Genomic DNA, 17,943 nt, shown 5'->3' with positions numbered 1-17,943 from the left:
TGGGTGCATCTTCTCTGGACTCTCTAAAGGTTTTGCACATCCTTGTTGAAGTGCGATGCCCACAGCTGGACTCAGTACTTCAGCTGCAGTTTCACCAATGCTGAGTAAAGCAGAAGAATCACTTCCTTGGTTTTGCTGGAGATGCATCAGTTGATGCATGCAAGTATTGTTTGCCCTGCTGGCTACTGCATTGCACTGATGGCTCATGTTCATACTATGGTCTATTATTACCCCTAGGTCCCTTTCAGTCATGGTGCTAGTCAGTATGGCGCCACCAATCCTGTAAGTAGGTTGAGGATCGTTTGTCCTCAGATAGAGCACTTTATACTTCTCAATGTTGAACTTCATCTGGTTCCAGTCTGCCCAACTTACTAGCTTTTCTAGGTCCGCCTGTATCTGCAACCAATTTTCAAGCATGAGCACACTCCTCCATAACTGCACACTTGGCCAGTGAGTTTTTTACCCCCACATCCAAATCATTGATAAAGATGTTGAAAAGCACTGGACCAAGCACAGACCCCTGAGGGGCACCACTGGCCACTTCTTGCCAGGATGACACAAATCCATTCATTAGAACTCTCCGGGTCCTACCTCACAGCCAGCATCCTACCCACCTAACCGTTGAGCAGTTAATCCTGCAATTCTCCAATTTTCCCATGACAACATCCTGGGATATCCTTTTGGAAGTCTAGGTATACAATGTCGACCTCTTCTTTCTTATCCAGGTAGCAAGTTACCTGGTCATAGAAGGATATGAGATTGGTAAGACAAGACCTGCCCACAATGAAGCCATGCTGGCTGTTGTTCAGAATACTACCTTCTGCAAGCCTATCACACATAGACTCCTTGATAGATTTTTCCAGGATTTTCCCTGGGATTGGAGTTAGGCTAATTGGTTTATAGTTGCCTAGGTCCTCTCTCCTCCCCTTCTTGAAGATGGGCACAACATTGGTCCTCTTCCAGTCTTCAGGGACATCCCCCAAATTTATATAAATAAGAACAAGCTCAAACCCTATTTCCATACATGTTGTACTTTGGGTGCCAAATTCTAGTATGGTGAAGAGTAAGTGAAGTAGGGAACATGCTCTAATGCACTGGAAATCATGTCCTGAGTAGCACCTTGTCAATGGTGCATTCCACTGCAGTACCAAGCCCCTTTTTATCATTTTTATCCTGCAAAAAATGATGAACAGCTTGGTGGTCAGGAAGAATTCCTCAGTGATAGGATCAGAAAATCTTTCTTGGCTTTTTGTACTATTTGGGTTTCCCACTCCTTCATAAAGAGGAACTTTTCATTGCTGGTCTTCACTTCTCCAGAATGTTTCAATTTTATTTTCTTACCTCTTCCTGTTCTGGTTCTTAGTTTCTCCTGTAATGTGAACTTCATAAAATCTGTTGTGCATTTGATACTTGAGTAATTTTTAAATTAGCTAGAAGGATCTTGGGCCATCTTTTTTTTTTAAATCCATCTACTTACCTTTTTCCAGTTGCAGAACAGAGTGCATTTTGTCTGCGTTCCATGGACGTACTGTGATTGTCCAGTCACCATAGGCTTAAAACATTTCACATCTAACTATGTACATTGATGGTATCAGAAGTGTAATTGTTAGTGTGTTTTCTTATGTTTGGAAAACACAGCACAAAGTCTGTTCTACCATCATTGGCAGTAGAAATGAGCGGTACGTATATATGCACATATGGTATATTGCTTTCTCTAATGTTTCTGTATATAAATAACTGTACAGATATAACTGTGTGGCATTTCCTAGAGAAATTATATATGATGTTAATGTGATATTTTAATAACAAATTTATGTTTTGTAAAATCACATTTATATAGTTAAATTTAAGTCTAGGATTAAGAGAATGGGAAGAAATAGGTACTTTTTTCCCAAATATACTATTTGTTCTCTTAAACTTGTCAAATGGTAACATTTTGTTATGGCTAGTCCTGTATGAACTGACATCTGCATTTCTGATCATTGCCATTGGGTGGTGCCAGGCAATCAGTATATTGTCTATATACAATATTAGACAATGGTTTCTTTTTGTACATATCAAAAATCAAATGAGATTTAAAACTTGATCTCAAATAATTTATAGTGCAAATAAACTAAGCAACTAATTCAACCAATTACTGAGATTTTCTTTTACACTCAAGATAAAGCAAGAGTCTGTCTGACTTCTGCTAATATTTTATGTGAATAGTTTGACCAGAAATGTTGTTTTACCCAAAAGATATTGGTGTCTAGTTTTGATCATATTAGGGTAATGCAGCTTAAATAATTGGGCCTCTTAACGTCCCTGCTAATGTAAAGACTTCTGTTCATCAGGTTTGTTATAAACTTACACATAGGAAGTTCTAAAGCTGACTGGAAACAAATAATATGTTTCTAACTTTAATAAAGCAATATGTACGTTTAAAAGAAATTCTCATTTTGCCACGGCTTTACAACTAAGGGCTCAATGCAAGGAGTGAAACATTCATGTTTTAAAATCCCAAATATTTCATAACTTTTGTTTCATTTACTATATCATGATAAACAAATAGGACATTTACATCCCAAATTGTACTGGAGCTAACCTAGTGTCTCAAACATTTAGTTTATAGCAGATAATGATTATATATAAAGTACAGTGCATTCAAAGGGGAATGCCTTCAGTATAAAAATCCAGCATTAACTGGGAATAATAATAATAATAGCCCACCAACCAGGAATTAAAAGGGTTAAAACAGTTTTAGAGAATGTTTAATTTCCAGGAATGTATGCTCCATGCATAACAGATATGTTTGTTTATTGTGATCATTTTTATTATAGGGGGTGAACAAATGATTATGAGCTTTCCATTTATAATATCTGTATATTTAGAAAAAGAGTTAATGCCACCCAAAACTCTCTCTGAACACCATTTGTTAATGTTTTCAATGGTAATAAATAAAATGTGGCATACGGCACCTACAACTAAATAGGTTACAAATAAAAAGGGTTTGCTTAACTTACATGGACTCATATAGCTCATGGGCTACTTGGCACAAAACAGTAATCCAGCTGACAAATTCAATTTAATATTTTAGATGACACTGTTTTTCTTTCTTTCTGCTACTTTTTCATAGACATAGAATTCTTTTAAATAAAATTAGGGTGTTTGAAAAATCTTTTAAAAGTCCTAGCTGAAAAGAAATTCATATTTACATAAGAAAAACAATTTTTAAAGGATTTGAAAACAGAATTGGAGAGCAGGAGTGAATGAGCAATTTCATTAAGATGATGTAAGTTCGTTGTGATTCACATTTCTTTCCTTGTTCGTTTTTATCTTGTTACGTTTGAGCAAGACTAACTTCATATCTCAAATGATGCCCGCTTCCCCATTTTGCGGTTAAAAGCTACCAAAACATTTGCAATAATTTAGATAATGATTACTCTGTCTAGACTTCCCTTTTCTTCACTAGACTTTCATTAAAAAAGAGGACTTTTTTTTGCAGCAGCACATAAATCAGTGGCAAATGTATATATTTGGAATCTCCCAAGTTTTACTTTCAGAATGTTTTCATAAAACATTCCAAAATATTGAGCTGCAAGAAAACAACTCTTCAATTCAAATGTAGAAACCTTTTTTTCAATGTAAGGACAATTTTCGAGTAAAAATGCACAGTATAAAGCCTCTAATCCTAATTTCATCAGAAAAGCTGCTAGCAGCTTCAGGGGCAAGCCTAGCTGAGTCTTGCATGTGATACTTTCATGAAGTCAAATTTGATAGGCAGTCCATCTGACATTCTATTCCTCACTAATATATATATATATTTGCCTTCATTTATCTATGTGCACTTTAGGATGTTCACCTTAAAACAATGCAGCAGTCATGTGCAGCTTTATGGTGGTTAAATGTACATCATTATGCTGATTTGGTTCTACTGACATTTTAACATTGTTAATAATCACTGGCCATTTATGTGCGCTGCGTTAAGCCATAATGTGCTTTTGTATAAAACACAGTTATGAGGGCTCATTATCTTGTGAGGCAGCAGTTAAAATGAAAATTAAACAATTGCAAACTTGCTAAGTCAGTGTTTTTAATAAATTTAAGCAGATTGAACAACTGTCCCTACATGATTCTACAGAATTATATATCAAAGCTGTTTGTGAGTTGTATGCATACATTCCTTTGTGTACAAATGAGATCTGTGCATGGACTCCCTCACCCGGCTTTGCTAACCTATCTGGGAATGTTTATTAGACAGGCAAGATCTTACAATGACAGAAAATAAATGTAAACATGTTAAAACTAAATCTCAATGCGAGTAATCTTTAAATAAAGTTTACAACTGATCTTTACTCATGAATGGCTAGCTGGTAACCTATAGAATTCCTGGCCTGCAATCCAGTTTTAGTTGTTTTAGGTAATCCACTAAGTAATATGAAGGGGAGCTATCACCAATCATGTACTTAAATAACGCTAAAGTAGATGCTGCATTTTAATTTATTTTTTAAATAAATGTGCACATCAGAAAAATAGAAATATAACTGCTGCATATTCCATTATATACTTCTAGTTAGTACACTAAAATTTCTATCTGGTCCTTAATACTCTTCCAGCATTATGAATGAAAGGGTTTTAATAGTAACTAATGTAGGAGGAGAATAAACTGGGCAAAAAAATCTGGATCAAATCTTCAAGCTGCTTTAAGTCAGTGCAGCTCATTGATTTCAGCGACACTGTTGATTTACACTAGCTTAGACTCCGGGCATCTGCATTCCACTTCTAAAACTAGTGTTGCATTGTGCATTTTGGAGGACGAAATAACCCATTCCTCTCATGTAATTTCTAGCATCTGACCTGTACTTCGGTCCTTCTATCAATTTGCGTAGATTTTTTCAAATCCAGCATTTAGGAGTTTTGCTGCGATTACCACAAATTGTTTTAGCCCAGTTAGGAAAAGCAAGCCAATTGCCTTTAAAAAAAAAAAAACCAAAAAAACAATGATTCCTTTTATTGTTAAGGTTGACACCTCCCAAAGCATGGAACAATAATCCAAGAAGTTTAGCGTAAAATTACCTTTCTTCGTTAAAAACAACAACAACAATAATAATAACAATAATAATAATAATAATATAACCAGGAGGTCTGGCACATTATGTCAGTGTCTAAGTCACGCAGTCAGAGGGCCCATCAAAGAATGGTGGGAATTATCACAGCAGCTTGCTCCTTGTTAGAATCATTTACCTCATGACCCTTTCATTTGCCTACTGCCACTTTAGTTTAAGAGTGACAACACTGTATAGCACTCTGCAATTTTTTTGCCTCCCTTTTCCTTTCCCTTAGCACCAGATGCCTTTGTAAAGCGGGCTGGTGAAGCAGTGAACAAAACCTTGTGGGATAAGTCTGACACTGGAAGTTAATGATTATCAGTCGAAACAAAACACTTGTTTACATGTTGTAGTCATTAGAGGTTCCAGTCAGTCATACCTCGGCTGGGATTCCTGCCAAATGTTTTGAGGGGTCTTTCACAAGCTGTGCAGTTTTGTAAATACAAAAGCACTCTTATTAAGCCTTTTTAGTATTAGAATGTGCAATTAAGATTACGGGTAATTAGGTTCCTTTATTTGTAGTAGAATGGTCCAAGATACACACAACTTTCTTAGCCACGGGACATCATCAGATCTCTATTTGGGTGTTCCCATTACAGGTCAATGCCTAGGACTGCCCCTTTGTATGATACATGTTTTGTTTTTTTTTCCTTTATTAAAAATTGCAGTCAAAATTCGAGGCTGTATGGATTGTTTTTTCTCACCTTAATGTCAGCACCTCCAATACGGCAATAAAACTTTTTTTTTCCCAATTAATGTGTCTCAATTTGCTGGAAACACTTTGCTTACATCTTTTTTTTTTTTTTTAAGTACTGCCGGGTTTTCATTTCAGCCTTATTACAGCTGGGTTAAGGGAGGTAATTTGACTATGAAGGAATTTAGGAAAGTTCCCAATTAGCTAAGGATGATTTTAAGCTAATTGCAGGATAACTGAGTTGTGCAAATGAATATTTCTTTAACACCTGCATATTAGTCCCTTCCTGTATAAAGGAGTGATTTCTTTGTCATTTCAAGTTCATATAAAGCAACCACAAACAGCTCAAATTTTACGAGATTTTTGTAAACACTTAATCTTCTAAAGATACATTTAATATAAATAATCATGTGAGCTGCTGAACCCGTTTCATATACTCTTCTTCCTTGACAGAATTCTCTGTATTCAGCATGATGGTAAATAATTGAAGGCTTGGGAGGCCATATTTTGTAACTGTGAACTGTAAGACAACTGAATCGGCCATACATATTTTATCTCTATTTTTTTCTTTGCCAAAGAAGATATCAGTTTTAGTCGCTCCTGTGCAGGACTGCTCGCTTTGACATTTCCCGGTTGTCTGTAGTGCTAGGCAATAATTAAATATCAGGTGCATAAGCTGCTCTTTAATTTGACATGTGTGCTCCAGGCAATAAACACATGCAGTGCAACGTGGGAGTGTAATTGCTAAGGAATAAAATCTTGTACCAAGTGAGATCATTGTATCAGGTACTGTGTGACAGCTCATTTGATCATTATGCCCAGGCTAAAGAGGTTGCCTAATTAGTTTCCATTAAAACTCACCCTTTAATCAGGAATTATTCTTGCATAAAGAATGTCACTTGGTCCAGATGAATGAACAATGGTTCCCCCTTGAGATTCAACTATCTGTTACACTTGGGATGCCATATGTCTTTTCGAACAATTCAGCTACATGAGTAGGCTATGAACCTGGATCTCATACCACTAAAGCAGTGCGTGCGTTTTCTTAAAATCAACTGGCATTCTGAGGAAAGCTGTGGATGGCATTCTGCACATACTGTACCATGCAGCTATGTTCAGACAGCTATGTTCAAACATGCTACAAGCTTGCAAAAGACCCTTCCTTAGTTCATGTTGTGTCTAGATATTGCAGCACATTTTTTCACAAGAGTGGCAAAAAATAATTGTGCATGCTTTTCTTTGGCATGTCTCACTCTTTGTTCTCAGAGTGAGACATGTCAAGCTTAATCTAAATTTTAGTTTGGAAAGAACAAAATTTTCTTTGGGACAGTAGCCTTGAAAATGTGTAAACTGATCACCAGGTCTAAAAGTTTGGATGTGATTTTTTTTCCAAAGGACTGAGCTATAAACTGTTATTTCCCCCTCCCACTGATCTGATCAGCCAAGCTATGCATTGGGATCCATGCAACCCACAGATGAAGATCTCTGCTTTTAGAAGTATTCCAAACTAAACAATAGCTATGTTGCTGTTGCTCCAAGATCTGGCTTCTCAAGTTGACAACTAAGCCGGTTCATCTAAGGAGTAGCTATTACCACCCTTGACCTTGGGGAAGGGCACTCAGTAGCTAGAATGGCAGCGTGGTCCAGTGGAAGAGGCCTGGGGATGAAAGCAAGGGACAATTTCTTCAATGGTCTCAAATGAGTCAGTTAATATTTCTGCCTCATAATTATGATTGATTTACATCATTTGGGTAAAACACTGTGAGCCAGATTGTCAGTTTGTGCTCTCAGTTTTTGCCATAGCAATGCATGGGGTAGCACCAGCTGCTGTGGGGGTCACCAGATTTTTGTCTATATAGAAACGTTAGAGGTGGGCTTTGCTTCTCCTGGAAAAAGAACTTGGTTTTGGCTTTAAAATTCTTAACCCCTTTCACCATTGCTAATGATATAAATTTGGAGCACCCAAAAGAAACTGCTTGTCAATATTCTCTCAAATCATAGGAACAAGCCAATGCATAATTTGATTGTGACAGGAAAGAGTTTTGTCCATTTCCATGAGAAGAGTGAAAAAATAAATTTTCAAGGTAGCCCCAAGATGTGAATGGTGGCTTTGCTTCTTATGATAACAAAATGGTATATGAAACATTTTTCCACGTTTTATTCTGGATGTGATCTGCTTTAGAAACAAAACGATATGGTAGAAGGAGTCAAGGTTTTAGAGTATATATGACATTCAGATGAATCTCCATTATACATGACAAGAGTTTTTGTGTCCCCATCGTAAGACTGCTTCATGATGAATTTGAGTACCATATTCATCTGCATGCTTTGGCCATATGATTTATTATTCTGTGGGAATACTCAATACGTATGGTCTACACAGACACTACTGAACAAGTTTCATAGATCTATAGATGTTAGGGTTGGAAGGGACCCCAATAGATCATCGAGTCCGACCCCCTGCATAGGCAGGAAAGAGTGCTGGGCTCAGATGACTCCAGCTAGATGCCCATCTAACCTCCTCTTGAAGACCCCCAGGGTAGGGGAGAGCACCACCTCACTTGGGAGCCCATGTTGACATGGCTATACTGCACTGAAAAGTTTAGGATCCAAAAATTGGACCTTAGTGCCGCTCTGCTGTGGAATTATTTCTATTGCAGCAGCGCTCACAGTATTTAAGTGTAGTAGTGCAGTATTTTTATCATAGTGCTCCAGTGTGCTAGGCACTTTTCACATTCAAGGAATATAACTATTGCTCAGAAAGTAAGTGCAAGGTACAGGCAAAGTGATCAGGGAGGTGAAAAGCTAACAGCTGATTAGTTACACTAGGTTATAATTGTCATATTGCTAGTCAGTATTCAGTCTGATATGAGTAGCATAAGCTGATTTAGAGACCAATTTAAATATCCATTTGGTTTCATAGAATTTAAAAATAGAAGGGGCTTATTAGATTATGTAGTATACCCCCCAGTACAACGTAGGTCTTTTTTCTTATTCAGATAACCTTCAACTTGGCCCAATGTACCAGAGCATTTTGACCCTCTAGAAGCTAAATTCTTCTGTGCTACAAAGAGAGAACAGGAGAGCATACCTTAAGCTAGTGTTTCCCAAACACCTGAGGTACACTTTTTTCTGGTTTAGAATTGGTGACACACTTTTCTGAATTTTGTGGGACCCCAGTTGAAAGTCATCCAAATTAGAACTCAATTTAGAGGAGATATGGAGGAGGCCTTGAGTAGAGAATCAGTGACTGGTATGACGTAAGGTTGAGGGGGAGGGTCAGGACCTCATTTTGCTGTGCCCTGATTATTCCATTGCCTACCCCCTCTCAAACCCTGGTTTGTGCCTCAGGGGGCAAGGGTAGCTCCCACTGCCCAGCCTTCAGGGTCTCGCATGCCTGCAAGCATCCCCGTGGTCCCTCCTGCTGGCCCTGGGAGCATGGGAGGAGTAGACAGGAATAAGTTGGGCTGCAAAGCACAACTCTGTCTGCATCTGCCCATCTGCCCACTTGCAGAGCACAACACCTGGAGTATGTGCGTGTGGGGGCTGTACACGGGCTTTCAGGAGGTGGGGAGGGGCAAGGGAAGGAATCAGCCATAGCAGTCCCCAGATGAGCTGTCCCAAGCACTTCTGGAATACTGGAATAGCTGGGGCAGGCTCAGGAAAGCATTTACCTTCTGTCATAGGGGCTGAGTGGCACCAAACCCTTAACAGGATCTCAAAGCATATTTCTATCACTCCCATGGCACATTAATGTGCCATGGTGCACTCTTTGAGAATCACTGTCCTGAGCTCTTGTGATGGCCTGTGATTAAGTGAGAGATCCATGAATGATCCTAGCAGGAAATCCTTGCCTTGTTCTAGAGAGAAAGATGTAAGTCCTCAAGGTCATTACCCCAAGCTTAGCAATCGGATTGTCCCTGACCATGCGAGCAATACATACCATTCAGCTATTTAAGGAAGTAGTGCTCAACCTTTTGGCCTCGCAGTTTGGCTGGCCTGCGGGCTGGATTGGGCCTTTGCACTTGGATCCTGACTGCACCACCCTTGCTTGACCCCACAAGCTGAGATTGGGACCCCGAGCCATTCCAGCCCAGTCCCATGTGCTGAGATTGGGGTCCTGGAACCCCTCATTCTCTCTGCCTCATCCTGTGTGCTGCAATAAGGGCCCTAGAATCCTTCACTGCCTCTGTCTGGCCTTGTGTGCTGGGATTGGAGCCCTGGGACACTGTGCTGCCTCTTTCCTGTTCTGCATGTGGATATTAGGCTTTAGGACCCTGCACCACCTCCACTCAGATTCATGTGCAGGGATCAGGCCTTGCACCACCCTTCCCAGGGGAGTGCTGCAGGCCGGCTGACAAGGCACTGGTAGCTGAATATGGCCCATGGGCCAAGGGTTGAGCATGCCCAATTTAAGGAAAAGAATTCTCAGGACCGCTTCAGTGCAGTGGCCACTCACACCAAGTGTCTTATCTCCAGATGTGACCGGCTTCTGATGCTTTAGGGGTTGGCAGAAATATACATCTGGTAAATTGCCCAGTAAAGAAAAATCCTTCCTGATGCTTGCAGATAACTGGCTGAAAAACATAAGATTTGATTATGGTCATTGTCTCAATGCATGGCTGTAAGTGATATGAACCTATTGAAAGCAAGAAAGCTTTCCTTTTATAATAAAAGAAATTATGAGACAGCATTGGCTAAAATGAATAATTTTCAAATCAATTGACTTAGACCAAAGAGTCTGAGGGTGTGGTTACAGCAGGGGTGGGCAAAATACATTTCTGGCCTTCCAACAGATTCAATCTGGCCCATGGGAGGATGGCTACCAACTCACTGGATCAGGCCTGGAGGTGGCTGGTAGCTCTGGCCACTGTGTGGTGCCAAGTGGGCAGGTGGGGCTGCTTTTTCCCAGCAGCATCAGGCATCAGCTGTGGACCTAAGTAGAGCTTCTGCCATAGTATGTTCAGGAGCCTGGATGCAGAACCTGCTGGTGATGTCCACAGTTGCCCTGATGCTCTCTCAGCATGGTAGAAGCTTGCAACCAGAGCCCCAAACTAGAACCTGACAGCAGCATCAAGTGTAGACCCAGGCAGGAGCTGCTGCCATGCTGGTCAGGCATCAGTGTCAGTTGTGACACTGGTGGCAGGTTCTGACACCACTGCCTGCCCAGCATGGTAGCATCTCCTTCCTGGATCCCCAGCAGAGCATACATACTTCTGCCCAATTACAACTTCAGCTGGGTTCTGGAAGAGAGGAGAGACAAGACGGAAAAAAAGAATGGAGACAGAGAGAGAAGAGACAGTGTGACAGAGCTACCGATGGATATGGCCCGTGACAGGTCCCCAAAATTCATTAAGTGTACATCCAGCCAAAATAATTGCTCATTCCTGCGTTACATGGTAATTTTAGGCATCTTATGGACTCTTAACTCCTGAATTGGCTGCACATTATTGTCACAACCCAAGGGTGTGATTTTTGTTTTTGTGTGTGCTTTGGCACCACTGAATTATTTTCCCGCCGTTTTGAAGCTTTCTTTGCAGGGTGCATTTCTTCTTTGTAGCACAGAAATGCACGGTGCAAAAAGTTCCCGCCATTTGTATTAAAATTCAAGCCCCATTATTGGCTTGTGTTAAAATATTCCCACGTGGCGGCTAGCGATTGGCTTGCTAGCCATATAAGAGGCTTGAGTGGTTTCCGCCCAAGTTGGAGAACTTGGAGAACTCCGAGGAGAACCCCGCAAGGGAGGACTCCACAAACATCAGGAGGAGGAGACTTCACGTCTTGTGAAGATCTCTAAGCGCTGCGGAGCCTATTGGACCCAGCATATTTCAAGAAGACAACAGGGGTCTGATCAGCCTCTAGCCTCTCCCCGTCACCGAGCGCAATCCTCGACGTATCCTTCTTCCCTGCGCGCAAAAAAGGATCCACGGAGCCTCGACAACTCCGTGTGAGTGAGTCCGAGTACTGTCCGAGTCCTCAAACTGGGGATTTAAGTGGAGCTTTGCCTGGGAAACTGTCCAGCCTACACCGCGACCATCTACGGTGTAAGTAAACAATCTTGAATCAACCATTACGCCTCCGTGCCTAATTCTAGCGTGTTGCCTGCTTTCTCCGACCCAGCGTGCCCGGGCTGTTGGCCGCAGCCCGCAGCGCGAAAAAGGGCCCGGATTGCTCCCGGCCCGCATAAGTATCACCATTAACACCATTAAGTGTCTTAAAGCACTCATTATTTGGCTTAAAGTTATGCCACTCCAGAGCAGGATTATCTCTAATCCTTGTAATTTTGCTCCTGTTCCATCCCACACAGCTATTCCACCCAAACTGAAGTCTTCCAGTATTCCAGGATGCAGTGGCTCCTCCTGAGTCGGGGTGAGCAGGGATGTTGGGTCACCATGGATCTGGGTATGGTGCCTCTACCCTGCTGCTTGCTACAGCCCTGGACCACCTGTTGGCCACAGTGTCTTCTGCCGCTGCCTGGACTCCCTTGCTACGCCTGCTGAGCAGAGTGAATGCTGCAGCTCTAGAGGGCCCAGTGGATGCAATGCTTCCCACCACCACCCAGACTGCTCTGCTCGGCAGGAGCAATGAGTCAGTTCTGCCCCTACTTCTTGGTCCGGCCCCTGCTCACCAAAACTGTAGTGACAAGTCACAACTGTGCAGGTGGAGGGCAGAGATGGTTTTAGCTCCACTAACCAAACAACACTAAGTGCATGTCTACATGTGCTGATTTAAGGTGCTTTATCCCAATTTAAGGTGCATTAAGGGCATGTGTCTACATGTGCTCAAAATGCACCTTAAAAATGGCAATTTTTGGCTATTCACACCTATATTTGATAACTGCAAAAGCTGTGGATACATTAAGGTGCATTAATGCTGTACAGGTACTGACTTGGACTAGCCTCAGTTTGCGCACATGCCATTAATACATTTTAATGCGTGCATGTGTGGATGTGAGCCTACATTGCCTTAAGGCACATTAAGTTAATGCTCATTAAATTTAGGCATGCCTAAATGCATGTGTAGACATGCCCTAAGCTGATTCATATTTGTGCAGTTTACTGTGTAAGGTGTAACAAGGTCCTCAGAGGAACTAGCTGAAGAGCTTTCAATCACTGATATAATTTTTTAAGAATTCTTGGCAAAGCCTGGAGGATGGTCAGCATAGCAACAATTTCTAAAAAGTAACGATCCTGAGGTTATTAAACTGACACCGATTCATGGTGTGTGTACCCGCCTCCGTTCGACCAGGAGTTCGCGTGTCGCCTTCGCCCGGATCCGAGATCTTGCACACCTGGGCTTCATTGGTACGCCCCAGGGTTTACCCCGTCTGGTATAAAGGGGGACTCCAGAACTCGCCTGCCGCGACTTTGATGACTCTCTCAGTGGGGGGTCTTCCCTTGGGGTATCCCCCGGTGCCGGCACGCTTCTTCGCGAGTACTTTCAGGGCTCCATCCTCCCCTACACCCTGGCCATACGCCACCTCAGGTCTTCCTATCCTGGCCTCTAACCCGTCCTCATCTCGTCCTCTCTTGGCTCAGTCCCCTTAGCCACTACCGGCGGTCTTCGGACCGGGTATGCCTCTCCCAGTGGGGATGCTGACCTGGTCCCTCCTTCCTTGGGATGCAGACATCCTCTCTGCTTCCCCAATAGTCCCGGCTGCAGTTAACCGCGCCGTCGGCTCCGTAGTGCAGGCTGCAGCTGGCCCCACTCTGTGGGTGGCGGCTGATCCCCTACGTGCTGGGGCTCCACGCTCCAGCTCTCTCCCTTCAGCCGCCCCGCTGCTTCGGCGGGGCCGCCTTTTGTTCCTCCCGGCCGGTGTGCCCCGCCCCCGCTCCTCAGCCGCAGCCGGATAAACGTCCGGCTGACGACCTGCGCCAGCGTTGCCGGCGCGTGGAGTTTCTTCGGCTCCTCCGGCCCTGTGGGAGGTAAGCAGACCCCTTGGCCGCCGCGGGGGTTTCCCAGTGCCCCTGCTCCCCTGGGACAGTGTGTTTAATTCCATTATTAATTTAAAAAAAGGAGACTAATAAAATAATTGCTGTCAGTCATGGAAAGTTGGTCTTATCAAACCTTCTCTCTTAATCAAGAGCATTAAATAAGTAATTATTATATTAATTAATTACATTTAATTAAAAATTAATACCTTATTTTAATGCTGAGGTTGACCTGAAGCATGAAGTTGATCACAGCATGGTACTTAGGATTGTTGAGAGCGAATGGGTGGGACCTTTAGTCTAAATCTTTTTTGGTACTACTAACTTATTTCTCTCTATGATACTTTGTGGCAGTGAGTTCCACAGGTTGGTTTTGCCTTGGAATTTAAAGAAATTAAGGAAAAATATTGATTTTAAAGTATGACATCTTTCATTAGGGAAGTGGGAGCATCTGAATGGCCTATACTCCAACCATTCATTAATTTCTGTAACTTGAATTTGTCCCCTTTTATTTGTCTGTTATCTAAGATGAACAGTCCAAAGCATGTTTGTCTCCATAGCTATTTTTTCCTTCTAATCATCTTAGTTGCCTGTTTTTGCCCCTGCCAATTTCTACTCCCCTTATCCCTGTTATGTTCTCCTAGAGATCTGACAGCTGAAACTAAACAAAAAAATAGATGAGAGGAGTTAAAATTAATTTATATGAGTACATTATATTATTTTCAGACCTTGTGAAGAGATAAAGCTCACCCTTATTTTCAACCCAATGCCATAATTCAGCTTGGGTTCACCTAAGTCATTTTCACTGAAAGGTTCCTGAACTTAGCAAACTCGGCCCAGATTTTGCTGAAAGGCTAGCCTGAAAGACAGCATTATCATTAAAATTCAAGAAATAGTTTTCAATGATGTTTACTTATCTTCAGCAGTAGACTTTCTTAGAAACAAAAAGCAAAAAGGCGTATTAAAACATATTTGCTGGGATATAAATAGAGTATTAGAAAAAAATCAATTTAAGATTTGGGTAAATGTGTCAGGTTTTTATTTTGTTTATTAATTTATTAGATTTATATGTTATCCTTCCCAACAAAGTCTCAGAGCGGTTTACAGGAAAAGAACAAAATAGCTAATAAAACAAGAGACCACAATAGCTTACAAAAAGCAAGTAGAATGTTAAAATAGAGTATTCAAATAAATAAATAAACTATTAAATTAAATACGGTATTTACTCAAATATGAAACAATCCTGAATATAAGATGACCCCCCTCCCCGCAAAAAAAAAATTAGATTCCATATATGGAAAATGTATAAATTTGTTATAATTTTCCAGGTGTAGAATCTAATTATTAGATATTTGCCTTGAATTTGTCCCCTTCACACTGCTACAGCAGGGAAAATAAATCTGGGGCTCCTGGTTTGCTTTCTGCCTCCCATCAACTTCTTCCCCCTGCAGCCCTTTCCCCCATTCCTTACTGTCAGACCTTGTTTTCCCCAAGTACATGGAAGTGAGGAGAAAGTATGAAAACACTGACCTTGAAATAAACATAGCTATAATAATTTGCATATAGTACCCATAGATTTAGTTCATTCAAAATTGATTCATTTTACCTTTTTTGCAACTGCTGCAAGTTTTAGCACAGCTGGTCTATAAACACACTTTTAAGCCGCGCTTTTATACTTACTTAAAGAGAGTACCAACTATGCATGATATTACAGGTTTCCCTTTCTTTATGTGGGTTCTGTATGTGTGAATTCGCTCTTATGTGATGATCCTTTTTATACCAAAAATTTGTTATGTGTGAGGTAAATTCACTCTTATGCTATTGGTATGGTGGAAGCCTGCAGTCAGCTGCTTTGTGCGGTGCATTGTGGGAGTGATGCACACCAAAACATAGTCTCCTATGTGGATCTGTGCTCCTTGCTCGTTGTCTGCAACATGTGCTTCTGTAGCTGCCATCCCCATTATGATAGCTCAGCACTGATCAGTATTCGTGTGTACTCCAGATACCTCCCTGCCCAACCAGGGATCCATGTGCTAGTTCCTTCCCCCCCCTCCCCCCCCAACTCATGTCTGGAACCAGATGTCACAAGTCCTGGTATGCTCCAGAAATTGATATGCAGATGAGGTGCAGGACAACCTGGTCCAGATTCACTTCATGGAGTATGTGGCCATACTAATCATAAGCAATGGGCTGAGGGAGGGGCTGACAGATGGGTCCTGGATAAATCATTTGGGGCCCTTTTGGTGATGCTTGCTAGACACTTGAGACTGGTGAAGAAACAGGAATCATTGGAAATGAGAAAGAAAGGCACTGGTCTGCTGTGGGAATGAAGAAGTCAAAATGTATGCGTGGTGGAAACTTACCGGAGTCCAGGAAGAAGCTGTGGGATGTTGCACTGACAACTGATCACAGTGGAAGTGTAACCACAGTGGCTGGAGCTGCCGTGGATGAAGATCAAATAAAAAAACATGCGGTCGAGCTGGGAGGAGCCAGGAAAGGCTCCTGTGTCTGCCTGGGCATGCTTTATAGAAGTGTGCTGTGGTCGATTGGCTGGGCAGGTGCCTGGTGCCCAGAGAAAAGGTCCGGCTGGAAGGAAGCCAGGGGGACCAGAAACAGTGTCTCTGGCTGGCCCAGAGGGGCCAGAGCAGGTGAACAATTGGTGGTGGAGACTTGGTGGCTCCCTTACAAGGGGAGCACCAAGGGAATGCTGGGCCAGTGAGGGCCCAAGGATTTGCTAATGGAGCCAGCATGGATTGAGGGCGGCAGCCTCAGCGACTGGGACACCAGTGAAGATGATGAGGATGGGACCCTGACCCAGGCAACAGGCACCAACAACTGAACTCAGGGAGCAAACAGTGCGTCAAAGGGGGCTGGAGACCGGGGGGGGAGTCCAGCTCCACCTAAACTGAGAGCAAAGGAGGGGCCGTGGGAAGTGCTTGGTATGTGTACCATCACTAGCTAACAACTGCAGCTCCTAAGAAACCAAGCCAAAAGGGGGGGGCCTGAGTACTGGCCCTGCCAAACAACATCATGGTTGGCATTTGGCAGGATGTAGGGGAGGTGGAGCCCCGAGAAGAAACAACTATGAGGACGGCTGAGGGAAAGTACCAGGAGAGGCGGGTCCAGACATCATCCTCCCGATAGAAACCGACTTATCATCAAAGACGTGGCAGGTGAGACCACTGGGTAACTGACCTGAGGATGCTCCCAATAGCCTGGCCATGTAGCCCAAGAAGCCATGGCTAGGTTCGTGAAGAACCCAAACGCGCGACGCTTGGGGGAGAGGGACAGGAGGCTACTGTATGCAATGCAGTGGCTCAGTAAGACTTGGAAATGAGTCAGCACTGTGCTCAATGGGTACTACCATATATCTTATTTAGATGAGCTATACTAACAATTTTTGTGATAGGTTCCAATTGGCATGTTTGCCCATATGGGCCTTGTGTTCTATAGTCATGCTCAGTGTTGGCTGCATTTACCAACTTCATAGTTTGTTTCCATTACTGAGCACACGTTGTTTTTGGCAGCAGTTTAATAATAGACAATGTATTTAATGAGGTTTCCTTGTATGTGAATGTAAGATAAGGGGCTTGTATTCAAGTAAATATGGTAACCCCTCCCTCTCCCTCTTCCCCCACAAACAGAATGACAGCTTAGTCTGGTTTATTAAATGCATGCCTACAGGAGTGATGCATAGGGGGTGCATGCAGGTGCACGTGCACCCCCTGAGTGTGGCAGTACACTCCCTACAAAAAGACACCGCTGACACTGTTGGTAGTGCCTGTGGGTGGTTGCTGCTCACCACCCCACCACCGAGACCACTGGTGGTATCTGCGGGCAGTCCATGATCGCCGCTGCCGATGCTGCTGGCAGTGCCCATAGGTGATCGCCAACCCCTGGTCAGTGCTCACCACCCCTCCCCACCACTGCCAACAGTGCCGGCGCCATCTGCGGAAGCTCCCCCGTTTACTGCCGCTGTGCTCCCACCGCCGTCAGTGCTGCCGTGCTCCCTTAGCTTCTGGGGGCATGTGTTGTTCATGCCTGCCTAGATAGGAAAGTTTTATCGTGCTTCTGGAAGATGTCCAGGCTTTGGTTTTGGTGTGTCTCAAGGTGATATCCAAACCTCCTTGCTACATAATGAGGTTTTTTTAATGTTAACCCTGGCTAGACAAAGCCTAACATGCATTTAGAGCATTGTTTCAAGCCTTTTTTCACTGACTTTTTTAAAACA

The sequence above is a fragment of the Alligator mississippiensis genome, chromosome 2 (assembly GCF_030867095.1).
Source record: "Alligator mississippiensis isolate rAllMis1 chromosome 2, rAllMis1, whole genome shotgun sequence".
NCBI classification, from domain to species: domain Eukaryota; kingdom Metazoa; phylum Chordata; order Crocodylia; family Alligatoridae; genus Alligator; species Alligator mississippiensis.
The sequence above is the reverse complement of the archived record's forward strand: the minus strand, read 5'-3'. Positions refer to the sequence as shown.